Raw genomic sequence first — 16217 nt, forward strand, 5'->3', positions numbered from 1 at the left:
TATGGCTTTGTAGTACAGACTAAAATCTGGTATGCTGATGCCCCCAGCTTTATTTTTGTTACAGAGAACTGCCTTAGCTATACGGGGTTTTTTCCGGTTCCATACAAAACACAGAATCATTATTTCCAAATCTTGAAAGTACGATGTTGGTATTTTGATAGGAATGGCATTGAATAGGTAGATTGCTTTGGGAAGTATAGACATTTTAACAATGTTGATTCTTCCCATCCATGAGCATGGTAAATTCTTCCATTTGTTAATATCCTCTGCTATTTCTTTTCTGAGGATTTCATAGTTTTCTTTATAGAGGTCCTTCACCTCCTTCGTTAGGTATATTCCTAGGTATTTGATTTTCTTTGAGACTATGGTGAAGGGAGTTGTGTCCTTAATTAGCTTCTCATCTTGACTGTTATTGGTGTACACAAAGGCTACTGACTTGTGGACATTGATTTTATATCCTGAAACATTACTGTATTTTTTGATGACTTCTAGGAGTCTTGTGGTTGAGTCTTTGGGGTTCTCTAAGTATAAGATCATGTCGTCAGCAAAGAGGGAGAGTTTGACCTCCTCTGCTCCCATTTGGATTCCCTTGATTTCCTTGTCTTGCCTAATTGTATTGGCTAGAACTTCCAGCACTACGTTGAATAGTAAAGGTGACAGAGGACAACCTTGTCTGGTTCCAGTTCTAAGAGGAAAAGCTTTCAGTTTTACTCCATTCAGTAGAATATTGGCTGTGGGTTTGTCATAGATAGCTTCAATCAGTTTAAGAAATGTGCCACCTATGCCTATACTCTTCAGTGTTCTAATTAGAAAAGGATGCTGGATTTTATCAAATGCTTTTTATGCATCTATTGAGAGGATCATGTGATCTTTATTTTTGCCTCTGTTAATATGGTGGATAACGTTTATGGACTTGCGTATGTTAAACCAGCCTTGCATCCCTGGGATGAAGCCTACTTGATCATGATGAATGACTTTTTTGATGATAAGCTGTAATCTATTGGCCAGGATTTTGTTGAGAATTTTTGCGTCTAAGTTCATGAGTGAGATTGGTCTGAAATTCTCCTTTTTGTTTGGGTCTTTTCCTGGTTTTGGTATCAGGGTGATGTTTGCTTCATAGAATGTGTTGGGGAAGATTCCTTCTTCCTCAATTTTTGGGAATAATTTCTGCAGTACAGGAATAAGCTCTTCCTTGAAGGTTTGATAGAATTCTGGAGTGAAGCCATCTGGACCAGGGCATTTTTTGGTTGGAAGCTTTTTACTGTTTCTTTGATCTCAGTGCTTGAAATTGGTCTGTTCAGGAGCTCTATTTCTTCCTGGCTGAGTCTAGGGAGAGGGTGTGATTCCAAATATTGATCCATTTCTTTCACATTGTCCAATTTCTGGGCATAGAGTTTCTGGTAGCATTCAGAGATGATCTCTTGTATCTCTGTGGGATCAGTTGTTATTTCCCCTTTATCATTTCTGATTGAGGTTACTAGAGATTTTACTTTTCTATTCCTCATTAGTCTGGTCAATGGTTTATCTATTTTATTTATTTTATCAAAAAACCAACTCCTTGTTTCAGTAATTTTCTGAATGATTCTTTTGTTTTCAATTTCATTGATCTCTGATTTGATTTTGGATATTTCTTTTCTTCTACTGAATTTAGGCTTAGATTGTTCTTGTTTTTCCAATTCCATAAGAAGTCTTGTGAGATTGTTGATGTGCTCTCTTTCTGTTTTTCGAATGTAGGCATCTAAAGCGATGAATTTTCCTCTCAAAACTGCTTTTGCAGTATCCCACAGGTTTTGGTAGCTTGTGTCTTCATTGTTGTTATGCTCAAGGAAGTTCATGATTTCCTGTTTTATTTCTTCCTTCACCCATCTGTTATTCAACAGAAGATTGTTTAGTTTCCATGCCTTTGGGTGGGGTCGAGCATTTTTGTTAGAGTTGAGTTCCACCTTTAGTGCCTTATGGTCTGAGAAGATACAAGGTAAAATTTCAATTCTTTTGATTCCGTTGATATTTGTTTTGTGTCCCAGGATATGATCAATTTTGGAGAATGTTGCATGGGGTGATGAGAAGAATGTATATTCTTTATCTTTGGGATGGAGTGTTCTATATGCGTCTATCAAGCATAGTTGTTCTAGGGTCTCATTTAAGTCTCTTATATCCTTGTTTAATTTCTGTTTAGAGGATCTGTCCAGCTCTGTAAGAGGAGTGTTAAGGTCCCCTGTTATGATGGTATTATCAGATATCATATTGCTCAGACTGAGTAAGGTCTGTTTCAAGAATCTGGGAGCATTTAAATTGGGTGCATAAATATTTAGAATTGAAATGTCTTCTTGTTGTATTTTTCCCTTGACCAATATAAAGTGACCATCTTTGTCTTTTTTGACTTTAGTTGCTTTAAATCCACATGTATCTGAAAATAAGATCGCAACTCCTCTTTTCTTCTGAATTCCATTTGCCTGAAAAATTGTCTTCCAACCCTTGACTTGGAGCTTTAATTTGTCTTTTGAAGCCAGGTGTGTTTCTTGCAGACAGCAAATGGATGGCTTGTGTTTTTTAATCCAGTCAACCAATCTATGTCTCTTCAGTGGGGAATTCAAGCCATTAACATTTATTGAGATAATTGATAAGTGTGGTAGTATTCTATTCATCTTATTTTGTGAGAGTCCATTACTTAGTTTTATCTTTTGCATCAGTGTGGAGGTTAGGTTCTGTCCTTTAATTTCTGAGTTCTTACTTTGCTGCTGATCCATTGTGGTGGTCAGTGTGCAGAACAGGTTGAAGTATTCCCTGTAGAGCTGGTCTTGTTGTGGTGAATTTCCTCAATGTTTGTATATCCGTAAATGATTTGATTTCTCCGTCCATTTCGAAGCTTAGCTTAGCAGGGTACAGAATTCTGGGCTGGAAATTGTTCTGTTTAAGTAGATTAAAGGTAGATGACCATTGTCTTCTTGCCTGGAAAGTTTCATTAGAGAAGTCTGCAGTCAATCTGATGGATTTGCCCCTGTAGGTCAACTGGCGCTTACTCCTGGCAGCTTGCAGAATCTTTTCTTTTGTCTTGACTTTGGACAGGTTCATCACAATGTGTCTTGAAGAAACTCGGTTAGAGTTGAGGTGACCTGGGGTCCGACAGCCCTCTGAAAGCAGTGTGTCAGAATCTTTGGTGATATTTGGGAAATTTTCTTTTATAATATTCTCTAGTATGGCTTCCATTCCTCTGGGGCATTCTTCTTCCCCTTCTGGAATTCCTATAACTCGTATGTTGGAACGCTACATAAAGTCCCATAATTCTGACAGGGAACGTTCTGCTTTCTCTCTCTTCTTTTCTGCCTCTTTTACTATCTCAGTTATCTCAAAAACTTTGTCTTCTACCTCTGAAATTCTTTCTTCTGCATGGTCTAACCTGTTGCTGATACTTTCCATTGCATCTTTAAGTTCCCTGATTGACTGTTTCATTTCCTTCAGCTCTGCTATATCCTTTTTATATTCTTCATATCGTTCATCTCTTATTTGATTCTGTTTTACGATTTCCTTTTGGTTATTTTCCACTTTATTAGCAGTTTCCTTCATTGTTTCCATCATTTCTTTCATTGTTTTCAACATGTGTATTCTAAATTCCCTTTCTGTCATTCCTAACATTTCTGTATAGGTGGAATCCTCTGCAGTAGCTACCTCATGGTCCCTTGGTGGGGTTGTTCTGGACTGGTTCTTCATGTTGCCTGGAGTTTTCTGCTGATTCTTCCTCATGAGTGATTTCTTTTATCTGTTTCCTTGCCCTAATTTTCCTTTCACTTCCTCTTGCTCTTTAAGTTCTTGTGCCTGTGGACTAAGGGTTACAGGACCAGAAGGTTGAGAAGGTTTAAGAGCAAAAAAGGGATGAAAGAAAGGAGGACTGAGTGATAAGGAAAAAAAAAGAAAAATAGAGAAAGGAGAGGGGGTGGGTAAAAGGAATATTGACAAAAAGAAGAGAGGCACAGAAAGAGGGTGACACAGCAATATAGGCGTACAGTAGGGTACTTTGATACAACCTTAAAAAAAAAACCCACCTTCTGGGGGTGCCCAGTTGGGTGGTTCCCTTGAGGTCAGCAGCTCTTTGCTAACCTGATCAGACACAGTACCCCACCTCCACCAAGTAGAGAGGAAAGACAAAAATGCTATAAATCAAACCAAAACAAGCAAACAGAAAACTTTACGGGATAAAATTGGGTGGAAAACCAAATAATAGAGGTAGGAACACTACCAAAAATGAAGTTCTAATTATTGAAATAGGCAGTAATGGGAAATTATAATTAAACTAGAAAAATTGAGAAAGAAATAGGATCTGTATGGAAAAGGTTGAACTTAAAAAACAAAACAACAATCCACAACATCTAAATAAACAAAAAAAACAACCAAACCAAAAAAAAAAAAAAAAAAAGAAACACAACCAAAAACAAAGCAGTATGTATATGTTATTGAATATTGTCTGGGGAACACGTGGTCTTCTGGGGTATGAGATGTTAATCACAGTTCTGGTACGACTGGAGGCTGCTAGTTTCTCAAACCCCAGCAGGTAGACACCCTAAATCTCTCTTCAGCCCACTTAAAAGGCACTTTGAACTTGTTCACTTACTGAGCAGAAGCTTTCTCAGGGAAGTGCTTGTCACTGGAATCACTGCTGAAGTGGCTATCCACTTACCCTGTGTGTCAAAACTGGTCTACCTCTGCCCCTGAGGGTTAGGGCTGCAAGGCGGCTCAGACCCCGCCCTTAGGCTACTTGGTCGCTGGGTTACCAGCTCCCACCCAATTCCAGCTCTGCGACCCTGAGGGCGGAGCGTGACAGGGCAGATCACTCACAATGTCTGCCTGTGACCCAGAGCCAAACACCATTAGCTCCGTCTGGCTCAGCGGCTCAGACTGTGGCCCTAGACAATGGCCAAAGTTCCCCGCACTCCTGCTCAGGCTCTCCCCAAGGCAGTTCAGCTGAGTGCCAAGTCCAAAGACACCAAAACAGTTCACAGGTAAGGCCTTTCTGGTTTGCAGTCTCGCTACTACTGAACTTACAGTTGCGGGCGGGTTTAGACGCATTGAGCACACGCTACCACTTGCCGGTTTTCCACTGTTTTAGTCCTCCTCTTGGGGTCCAGAAGTCTCTCGCTGACTCCCTGTATCTTCTCAGGGGTGATGATAGGCAGATCCCACCAGCCAGAGACGCCTGGAGTCCTATATCCCCAGACTCATGGTGCCCAGATGCAAGGAAGCTGCTACTCGGCTGCCATCTTGCTCCGCCTCCAGTTTTTTTTTTTTGTTTCTTTGTTTGTTTTTTGGTTTGGTTGTTTTTCTTGTTTATTTTGATGTTTTAGATTGTTGTTTTGTTTTTTAAGTTCAACCTTTTCCATACAGATCCTTTTTCTTTCTCAATTTTGCTAGTTTAATTATAATTTCCCATTGCTGCCTTTTTGATAATTAGAACTTCATTTTTGTTAGTGTTTCTACCGCTATTATTTGGTTTTCCACCCAATTTTGTCCCATAAAGTTTTCTGTTTGCTTGTTTTGGTTTGATTTATAGCATTTTTGTCTTTCCTCTCTACTTGGTGGAGGTGGGGTACTGTGTCTGATCAGGTTAGCAAAGAGCAGCTGACCTCAAGGGAACCACCCAACTAGGCGCCCCCAGAAGGTGGGGTTTTTTTAAGGTTGTGTCAAAGTACCCTACTGTACACCTATATTGCTCTTTCTCCCTCTTTCTGTGCCTCTTTTCTTTTTGTCAGTATTCCTTTTACCCACCCCCTCTCCTTTCTCTATTTTTCTTTTTTTTTCTTATCACTCAGTCCTCCTTTCTTTCATCCCTTTTTTGCTCTTCAACCTTCTCACCCTTCTGGTCCTGTAACCCTTAGTCCACAGGCACGAGAACTTAAAGAGCAAGAGGAAGTGAAAGGAAAATTAGGGCAAGGAAACAGATAAAAGAAGTCACTCATGAGGAAGAATCAGCAGAAAACTCCAGGCAACATGAAGAACCAGTCCAGAACAACCCCACCAAGGGACCATGAGGTAGCTACTGCAGAGGATTCCACCTATACAGAAATGTTAGGAATGACAGAAAGGGAATTTAGAATACACATGTTGCAAACAATGAAAGAAATGATGAAAACAATGAAGGAAACTAATAATAAAGTGGAAAATAACCAAAAGGAAATTCAAAAACAGAATCAAATAAGAGATGAACGATATGAAGAATATAAAAAGGATATAGCAGAGTTGAAGGAACTTAAACAGTCAATTAGGGAACTTAAAGATGCAATGGAAAGTATCAGCAACAGGTTAGACCATGCAGAAGAAAGAATTTCAGAGGTAGAAGACAAAGTTTTTGAGATAACTGAGATAGTAAAAGAGGCAGAAAAGAAGAGAGAGAAAGCAGAACGTTCCCTGTCAGAATTATGAGACTTTATGAAGCATTCCAACATACAAGTTATAGAAATTCCAGAAGGGGAAGAAGAATGCCCCAGAGGAATGGAAGCCATACTAGAGAATATTATAAAAGAAAATTTCCCAAATATCACCAAAGATTCTGACACACTGCTTTCAGAGGGCTGTCGGACCACAGGGCGCCTCAACTCTAACCAAGCTTCTCCAAGACACATTGTGATAAACCTGTCCAAAGTCATGACAAAAGAAAAGATTCTGCAAGCTGCCAGGAGTAAGCGCCAGTTGACCTACAGGGGCAAATCCATCAGAGTGACCACAGACTTCTCTAGTGAAACTTTCCAGGCAAGAAGACAATGGTCATCTACCTTTAATCTACTTAAACAGAACAATTTCCAGCCCAGAATTCTGTACCCTGCTAAGCTAAGCTTCAAAATTGACGGAGAATTCAAATCATTTACGGATATACAAACATTGAGGAAATTCACCACAACAAGACCAGCTCTACAGGAAATACTTCAACCTGTTCTGCACACTGACCACCACAATGGATCAGCAGCAAAGTAAGAACTCAGAAATTAAAGGACAGAACCTAACCTCCACACTGATGCAAAAGATAAAACTAAGCAATGGACTCTCACCAAATAAGACGAATAGAATACTACCACACTTATCAATTATCTCAATAAATGTTAATGGCTTGAATTCCCCACTGAAGAGACATAGATTGGCTGACTGGATTAAAAAACACAAGCCATCCATTTGCTGTCTGCAAGAAACACACCTGGCTTCAAAAGACAAATTAAAGCTCCAAGTCAAGGGTTGGAAGACAATTTTTCAGGCAAATGGAATTCAGAAGAAAAGAGGAGTTGCGATCTTATTTTCAGATACATGTGGATTTAAAGCAACTAAAGTCAAAAAAGACAAAGATGGTCACTTTATATTGGTCAAGGGAAAAATACAACAAGAAGACATTTCAATTCTAAATATTTATGCACCCAATTTAAATGCTCTCAGATTCTTGAAACAGACCTTACTCAGTCTGAGCAATATGATATCTGATAATACCATAATAATAGGGGACTTTAACAATCCTCTTACAGAGCTGGACAGATCCTCTAAACAGAAATTAACAAAGATATAAGAGATTTAAATGAGACCCTAGAACAACTGTGCTTGGTAGACGCATATAGAACACTCCATCCCAAAGATAAAGAATATACATTCTTCTCATCACCCCATGGAACATTCTCCAAAATTGATCATATCCTGGGACACAAAACAAATATCAACAGAATCAAAAGAATTGAAATTTTACCTTGTATCTTCTCAGACCATAAAGCACTAAATGTGGAACTCAACTCTAACAAAAACGCTTAACCCCACACAAAGTCATGGAAATTAAACAATGTTCTGTTGAATAACAGATGGGTGCAGGAAGAAATAAAACAGGAAATCATTAACTTCCTTGAGCATAACAACAATGAAGACAAGCTACCAAAACCTGTGGGATACTGCAAAAGCAGTTTTGAGAGGAAAATTCATCTCTTTAGATGCGAAAAACAGAAAGAGGGCACATCAACAATCTCATAAGCCATCTTATGGAATTGGAAAAAGAAGAACAATTTAAGCCTAAACTCAGTAGAAGAAAAGAAATATCCAAAATCAAATCAGAGATCAATGAAATTGAAAACAAAAGAATCATTCAGAAAATTACTGAAATAAGAGTTGTTTTTTTGATAAAATAAATAAAATAGATAAACCATTGTCCAGACTAACGAGAATAGAAAAGTAAAATCTCTAGTAACCTCAATCAGAAATGATAAAGGGGAAATAACAACTGATCCCACAGAGATACAAGAGATCATCTCTGAATACTACCAGAAACTCTATGCCCAGAAATTTGACAATGTGAAGGAAATAGATCAATATTTGGAATCACACCCTCTCCCTAGACTCAGCCAGGAAGAAATAGAGCTCCTGAACAGACCAATTTCAAGCACTGAGATCAAGGAAACAATAAAAAACTTCCAACCTAAAAATGTCCTGGTCCAGATGGCTTCACACCAGAATTCTATCAAACCTTCAAGGAAGAGCTTATTCCTGTACTGCAGAAATTATTCCCAAAAATTGAGGAAGAAGGAATCTTCCCTAACACATTCTATGAAGCAAACATCACCCTGATACCAAAACCAGGAAAAGACCCAAACAAAAAGGAGAATTTCAGACCAATCTCACTCATGAATATAGATGCAAAAATTCTCAACAAAATCCTAGCCAATAGACTGCAGCTTATCATCAAAAAAGTCATTCATCATGATCAAGTAGGCTTCATCCCAGGGATGCAAGGCTGGTTTAACATACGCAAGTCCATAAACGTTATCCACCATATTAACAGAGGGAAATATAAAGATCATATGATACTCTCAATAGATGCAGAAAAAGCATTTAATAAAATCCAGCATTCTTTTCTAATTAGAACACTGAAGAGTATAGGCACAGGTGGCACATTTCTAAAACTGATTGAAGCTATCTATGACAAACCCAGAGCTAATATTTTACTGAATGGAGTAAAACTGAAAGTTTTTCCCCTTAGAAGTGGAACCAGACAAGGTTGTCCTCTGTCACTTTTACTATTCAACCTAGTATGGAAGTTCTAGGCAATACAATTAGGCAAGACAAGGAAATAAAGGGAATCCAAATGGGAGCAGAGGAGGTCAAACTCTCCCTCTTTGCTGACGATATGATCTTATACTTAGAGAACCCCAAAGACTCAACCACAAGACTCCTAGAAGTCATCAAAAAATACAGTAATGTTTCAGGATATAAAATCAATGTCCACAAGTCAGTAGCCTTTGTATACACCAATAACAGTCAAGATGAGAAGCTAATTAAGGACACAACTCCCTTCACCATAGTTTCAAAGAAAATGAAATACCTAGGAATATACCTAACGAAGGAGTTGAAGGACCTCTATAAAGAAAATTGTGAAATCCTCAGAAAGGAAATAGCAGAGGATATTAACAAATGGAAGAACATACCATGCTCATGGATGGGAAGAATCAACACTGTTAAAATGTCTATACTTCCCAAAGCAATCTACTTATTCAATGCCATTCTTATCAAAGTACCTACATCGTACTTTCAAGATTTGGAGAAAATGATTCTGCGTTTTGTATGGAAGCGGAAAAAAACCCATATAGCTAAGGCAGTTCTTTGTAATAAAAGTAAATTTGGGGGCATCAGCATACCAGATCTTAGTCTGTACTACAAAGCCATAGTGGTCAAGACGGCATGGTACTGGCACAAAAACAGAGACATAGACACTTGGAATCGAATTGAAAACCAAGAAATGAAACTAACATCTTACAACCACCTGATCTTCAATAAACCAAACAAGAACATACCTTGGGGGAAAGACTCCCTATTCAAGAAATGGTGTTGGGAGAACTGGATGTCTACATGTAAAAGACTGAAACTGGACCCACACCTTTCCCCACTCACAAAAATTGATTCAAGATGGATAAAGGACTTAAATTTAAGGCATGAAATAAAAATCCTCCAAGAAAGCATAGGAAAAACACTGGAAGATATTGGCCTGGGGAAAGACTTCATGAAGAAGACTGCCATGACAATTGCAACAACAACAAAAATAAACAAATGGGACTTCATTAAACTGAAAAGCTTCTGTACAGCTAAGGAGACAATAACCAAAGCAAAGAGACAACCTACACAATGGGAAAGGATATTTGCATATTTTCAATCAGACAAAAGCTTGATTACTAGGATCTATAGAGAACTCAAGTTAATCCACATGAAAAAAGCCAACAATCCCTTATATCAATGGGCAAGAGACATGAATAGAACTTTCTCTAAAGACGACAGACGCATGGCTAACAAACACATGAAAAAATGTTCATCATCTCTATATATTAGAGAAATGCAAATCAAAACAACCCTGAGATATCATCTAACCCCTGTGAGAATGGCCCACATCACAAAATCTCAAAACTGCAGATGCTGGCGTGGATGTGGAGAGAAGGGAACACTTTTACACTGCTGGTGGGACTGCAAACTAGTACAACCTTTCTGGAAGGAAGTATGGAGAAACCTCAAAGCACTCAAGCTAGACCTCCCATTTGATCCTGCAATCCCATTACTGGGCATCTACCCAGAAGGAAAAAAATCCTTTTATCATAAGGACACTTGTACTAGACTGTTTATTGCAGCTCAATTTACAATCACCAAAATGTGGAATCAGCCTAAATGCCCACCAACCCAGGAATGGATTAACAAGCTGTGGTATATGTACACCATGGAATACTATTCAGCCATTACAAAAAATGGAGACTTTACATTCTTTGTATTAACCTGGATGGAAGTGGAAGACATTATTCTTAGTAAAGCATCACAAGAATGGAGAAGCATGAATCCTATGTACTCAATTTTGATATGAGGACAATTAATGACAGTTAAGGTTATGGGGGGGAGGAAAAGTAGAAAGAGGGATGGAGGGAGGGGGGTGGGGCCTTGGTGTGTGTCACACTTTATGGGGGCAAGACATGATTTCAAGAGGGACTTTACTTAACAATTGCAATCAGTGTAACCTGGCTTATTGTACCCTCAATGAATCCCCAACAATAAAAAAAAAAAAGGGTAAATATGTGCCTTCCTGGCAGGTCCCCCAAACTCTAACCTCCACCTACAGCCTTCCCTTGACCTCTGCACAATGAACCATCTTAAATTCCAGGATTAAACCTTCAGTCTTGTTTGTTATTTTACCATTTGAGATTAACTTTTCCTTTGCAATGAGATATGAATTTGCATGGCGACGTTTCCTGGCTCCAGGCTGCCTTTTTAGGCAGAGCCACCTTCTCTCAGGAGTCCTGAAGCCAAAATGTCTTGTTGGCCTTTGGATGTCTCACGTTGGTCCACGTGGATGTGACATGGCCTGGGCATAGGATTGGAACCCCTTTGCTGCCCACACCCCACACCCTACAGTTCACTTTTATCTCAACAGCATTCAGCAGTGAACTCTGCTTGTCTTCTGGGTTTAATTTGACTTGTGTTTTCCATAGGCAGCATAGAAACAGTCTGTCACGATTCTCCAGGCAGGATGACCTTGGGCTCCTGGTGAGGTGGTCAAGGTGCTGGGGTCGCTCTCCCCTCTCTCTCCTGCCGTGACCTCCCTTCTGTGTCTCAGGGATGGCCGCCCTCTTCCTGCCTCTGCACTCTGCAATCCGCAAACTCTCTTTAACCCTAACTACAAGTTGCATCCCAAACATAGCACTCCCAGGGAAGGAGAGAGGCCCATCCTACACTTCGAAAGAGCAGCAAAGTGCTGGAAGCCCTGGATTGTCTCTTCTTGGATGAATAAAGTCTGGAGGGAGGATGAATCTTTGTTTCCACACATACAGACTCCCTGGGTTTGAGGTGAACTTGAAGGACAATTTAAATCACAGAGGAAGTGAAAGCAGCAGATTGCAAGGGATAAAGCAGCATGTTAACAAAAACATTTGTTTTTTGAGACAGAGCTTCAAGCTGTCACCCTGGGTAGAGTGCCTCGGCATCACAGCTCACAGCAACCTCCAACTCCTGGGCTTAAGTAATTCTCTTGTTTCAGCCTCCCAAGTAGCTGGGACTATAGGCGCCCACCACAACGCTCAGCTTTTTTTTGGTTGTAGTTGTTATTGTTGTTTGGCAGGCCCGGGCTGGATTTGAACCTGCCAGGTCTGGTGTATGTGGGCTGGATTCGAACCCGCCAGGTCTGGTGTATGTGGCTGGCGCCTTAAGCTACAGGTGCTGAACCAAAAGCATTTTTACTATATAGAGTTTATAGTAACCGATAAGAAAAATTCTTAGATTCTCAAAAGATAAATCCCAGTGGTCCCCTTTGTGTCTAAAGCCCTGGTATCCACCCGGCCTCTGCTTTGCTGAGAGCGACTTCACCATGTCCAGGAGCAAACCACTCTGTTTGTTGTTCTCAGAGCTAAACAAAAATGTCATCTATTTATTGTTTACATGAATTTTCCTTCCCAAATGCAGGTAAGTAGGGTGTAAGCTCAGTTCTTTACTTTCATAAAATCAAATGATTTTGGATTAGCTCAGTGGCGGTGGTCCTTGGCAGGTGTTAGGAGAGGCGTCTATGGGGGAGTGCTCATTTCTGTGCAAGGGAGCGGGTGAGTCCTCGTAATGGTGCCCTGGAGCAGCATGGCCTGGCTAGATCAACGGCGTTTCTCTTTTGGTGGCCCTGAACCTCAGTGTAGGTTTAAGGTCACTGAATTGTTTGCCTTCCAGTTATCCTTACTTTCCACACATTTGGACTGTTGCAGAGAATTGAGTTTCATGTAAACAAATGAACTGACTGCGATTCCCTTATCTCATGTGCAGTGATTCTCTCGCCCCACTGGTCAGCCTTTGAACCGTGCCCAGCTGCCACATCGCCCGAGCACATTCCTATGACCTGTGGAGATGGAAGAAAGAGCCAAGGTCTGCTGAGTCAGAGGAGGGACAGGCATGTGGAGTCAGAACCTGTGTCCCAGTGCCTGACCCGGGCCTTGTGCCAAACACAGAGGACCCCCTACTGTCCCCCGCCGCCTTTTCTAAGTTTTCCCTTCCTTGCTCTACTGAATCCCTGCTCACCCCTCATGTTCCCCCTTTCTCCTTTTAAAATACTGAGTTGTCCTGTGCAGAGCACAGTTCAGCTCTGTCAACCCAGACCTTCTCCCCTGCCCGGCAGGGTGTTAATGACAAGCTCGGCCCTCCCATCCTGCCTTGCTCAGCTTTGGCTCCCCCAGGAGCAGACCCCATGTCTGACTTTTCTGATGCATTAGAACCACACTGGTTTTGGTAGTATTTTGGGTACTGAGAAGTTTGGAGAACACTCAGGGATCTAAATGTAGACCTGCTGTTTGATCCTGCAATTCCTCTACTAGGTGTATATCCAAAAGACCAAAAGTCACTTGGCAACGAAGATATTTGCACCACATTGTTCACTGCAGTGAACAATTCATATGCACTCAATTCACAATTGCCAAGTCATGGAAGAAGCCCAGGTGCCCATCCACCCATGAATGGATTAATAAATTATGGTACACGTAATGCATGGAATACAGCACTGACACAAGGACCTGCCAGAGCTTGTCACGAGGACGTGTGTGTACGGCCGCAGCTGCTGTGCAGAGGGGCCAGAATCCTTTTGACTTTGTGATCTCTGCGATGCTCACTGCAGCCTGGTTTTGCTTCTCCAGAGAGAGAACCATCTTCCTTTTCCACATTTGTACAAAGGAGTCTACTGGGTTGGCATGAGAAATCATTTTTAAATTTTTACCACCATTTAAGGGAGGAGGAATCTCACAGTTGGTGTCCCCAATGTGGGAAGTCAAGGCTGAGACCAGATGTCCCCATGGGCCGATGATGTCTCCCTTTAGTGACATTATAGAGCACACTGGAATACCCTCGCCTGTGCAGACTCCACTCCTCTTTGGGGTTGTCTAGTTGCACCCAGTGACCTGAACATGTGGAGACCCCTCACTCCGTCCCGCCCCCCAGTCACTGGGGAGCAACCACAGCCCGGAGTCCTGGAACCACGTGGAGAGTGGAAAATCCCCCTCCTCATGGAGGACCCCTGGGCAGAGCACAGCAGGTGCAGCTTCATTAGAGCTGGGAGGGGTGAGCAAAGTGAGCACCCTGCCATGACGCTCCTCTGGGGATTCCGGAATCTCTGCCTTGTTTCCACCCAAATCCCTCCCTTTCCTCTCAGGCTTCCCTTGGTGATTTTCCACCTGCTGACCCCCCCCCCACACACACACACCCGCTACTAGATTATAACCCCACCTCCTCTGGTCCTGATTGGAGTGGGATTTGAATCCAGCGTCCGTCTCCTATTTGGAGAGCCCATTGCGGTGGTCCCTATAGCTAATGCCACAGTCCCTTGAGAAAAGTTTTTCTCACCCCACCTTTAACAGGAAAATACCAAAACTCTGTACAAGAGGTTTATTCTGAGTTGAATATGTGTGACCATAGCCCAGAGCATACGGCCACAAGAGGTTCTGAGAACACACGCCTGAGGTGGCCAGGTCACTGCTGGGTTTCACGCCTTCATGGAGGAAGGAATCACAGGTGAGACCCTGAGTCAGGGCCTGGAAGGTGCGTGTCAGCTCAGCCCCAGAGCAGGACCTCCTGAAGCAGGGGCTCACACAGGTCACAGGTGGGCTCAACTTTCCCTGGATTAGTAATTGGTTAAAGAGATGAGGATTTATCTAAACTCTAAAGGCTTAGAATGTTTGAAGTTAGGGAAGTCTGCTAATCAGGGATAAATCTATTAAGGCAGTTGATGACCTGCAGATGTGGTTTAACCTTTACCTTGGCTGGCTTTAGGTCCTGTTAGTCATTTTGTGTCTGATATTGAAGGGCCTGGGGGAAAGTGGCTACAAGTTTAAACAGACCATTTTTTTTTTCCCTCTAGTTCTAAATAAGTAATTGACCTTGGGGCTTCTGCCTAATCCCAGCACCTTATCTCAAGATAGTTTGTAACATAGCAACCACAGTTTTTTTGCAGCAAGAGGAATAGTTTTTAACAAACTTTGTAGTAACTCTTTAATTGCTGGAAAGAGAGGGTTTTGACTACAAGTGAGGTTTTTACACTACAATGCTGACTCCCTCCCAGACATGTTGAGGGCAGTGGGAGACACAGGGGATATGGGAGAGAAAGGCTAGTTAGCAGGGTGAGGCAGGGGGACAGAGTCAGGCTTTCATCAGGGGCTGAGAGATTCTCAGCGGCCGCCCCCTGGGTAAATGTTAGCCCTTGTACCCTAACCACAACCAGGGTCTCATAGCCTCCGGGCGGGGTCAGTTCCAAATAGAGCCAGCGAATCCAACATTTGTTCTCACAGCCTCTGAGTGGGGCCGGTCCTAGACAGAGCTAGCCAATCCTAAACTTCCTAAGTTACCTCAATCCCTGCGCCAACCAACCCCCCAACTTGGTCCCGGTTTCCCCAGGGAAATTTCCCCCTCTTTGTTGCAACCCAAAATGCATTACGCCAAAAAGTATAAAACCCTGACATCATCTCTACCTCGGGGTCGTCCCCTCTGAGCAGAGTCCTGCCGGAGGTACGGCCCAAGCAGGCTTGAATAAAGTCACTCCTTTTGTTTTTTGCATGTGTGTCTAGTGATCTCTCAGTGGGCAGAATTTGGTCTTAACAATATGTCCTCACCAGGGAGGGGAGAGGATGAGGTGTGTCTGACCTCCTGTCTCCTCATGGATGACAACTCAGTTGCAAGGTTTTCCTAGGGTTTCACCGGTGGTGGGGGGTCTGGTCAGTCAGCTGGGGAGCCTTAGACTTTATTTCATGTGTCCTGATCATTTCTCATTGAACACCCTCCCCACCTATAACACATTAATCCAGTGGTGGACACTTGAGTTTCTCTTATGGGAATTTGAGGTGCAGAAGGAATATTGCAGACTGTGGAAGTTAGAGGTGCAGTGAGGACCTTCAAGAGGCTCAGAGAGGAGGGGGAGTCACGGGTGGGAGTCAGAGGTGCTGCGAGGACCATCGGGAGGCTCAGAGAGGAGGTGGAGTCACGGGTGGGAGTCAGAGGTGCTGTGAGGACCTTCAAAAAACTCAGAGAGGAGGGGGAGTCACGGGTGTGGGGCTGAGAGGTCCGAGGCTGCCCTGCCCCTGGAACATCCTCCACCCTACTGGCTCCACCTTCCTCACCCCTCCTGTCACCCAGTGTCCTGCCAACCTCCCTCCCCTTGCACTGGAGCCCGTTTCTACTGCAGTCAACAAAGGAAGGAGGTGACACAGCGTAAGGTGCTCCCC

The sequence above is a fragment of the Nycticebus coucang genome, chromosome 20 (genome assembly GCF_027406575.1).
Source record: "Nycticebus coucang isolate mNycCou1 chromosome 20, mNycCou1.pri, whole genome shotgun sequence".
NCBI classification, from domain to species: domain Eukaryota; kingdom Metazoa; phylum Chordata; class Mammalia; order Primates; family Lorisidae; genus Nycticebus; species Nycticebus coucang.